The sequence below is a fragment of the Penaeus monodon genome, chromosome 31, assembly GCF_015228065.2.
Source record: "Penaeus monodon isolate SGIC_2016 chromosome 31, NSTDA_Pmon_1, whole genome shotgun sequence".
Classification (NCBI taxonomy): Eukaryota; Metazoa; Arthropoda; class Malacostraca; order Decapoda; family Penaeidae; genus Penaeus; species Penaeus monodon.
Window position 1 is genome coordinate 21,634,563 of NC_051416.1, and position 660 is coordinate 21,635,222.

The 660-nt window shown below is 47.1% G+C and overlaps 1 protein-coding gene across 1 annotated transcript in view; it reads left to right on the forward strand.

Annotated features, from left to right (window-relative positions):
* Positions 1 to 6: 6 nt before the first annotated feature.
* LOC119592852 (regulator of G-protein signaling 9-binding protein-like) overlaps positions 7 to 660 on the forward strand; it is an 8,281-nt gene continuing 7,627 nt past the window's right edge. The window contains exon 1 of the mRNA XM_037941750.1: positions 7 to 294. The gene's annotated coding sequence lies outside the window, so the exon portion shown is untranslated. The remainder of the gene's footprint in view (positions 295 to 660) is intronic.

Sequence of the window (660 nt, forward strand, 5' to 3'; positions counted from 1 at the left end):
GAGGGGAAAACACGCGCTCGGACACCTGGCAGCGCGACCGAAACGCACTTGTTGAGCCGATGTTAGCGACGGAAGGAAAACACATGCGGAGTGATCGAGCATCCTGTGTGAGCAATAGCCCGGCCCTCGCACGCCCTTTGTCATGCTCGAGCCCCTTTACTCCCCTCTCCTGCAGTGTCATGGCCGCCCACTAGCCCTACGGAGACGCAGGCCCGAGATCCCGCACAGGAGGATCTAGTCAGAGAGAAGTGTGTGGCGATTCTCTTCCGGAGTGCGTCTTCATGTATTCCTAAGGTGACTATCATTAGGCGGAGAGGTGTGCTTCTGTGTCTGCGTGAAAACAGGTGCAACTGTGACTGCGTGGTATTCATTTTCTTCTTTTCATAGCCATTGCGAATCGGATCAGAAGACATGAAAAATGCGGAAGTTGAATGCAAAAAGGTGAATTTGACTCTACTGTACAATATCTGCTAAATGGCATCTGCTTACCCGTTATGCAGTGATTGTTTACTCATAGATGCGTTTTTTTTCATTCTCTGAATACCTGAGGTACTGAGTATGTTTTGATGGATAAAGCAAGATCGTTAATAAACATAAAAGATGTTTCTTTTAAATATTATTCACAAAACGGATGGAGACTGCATAGGAGAAAACAGTATC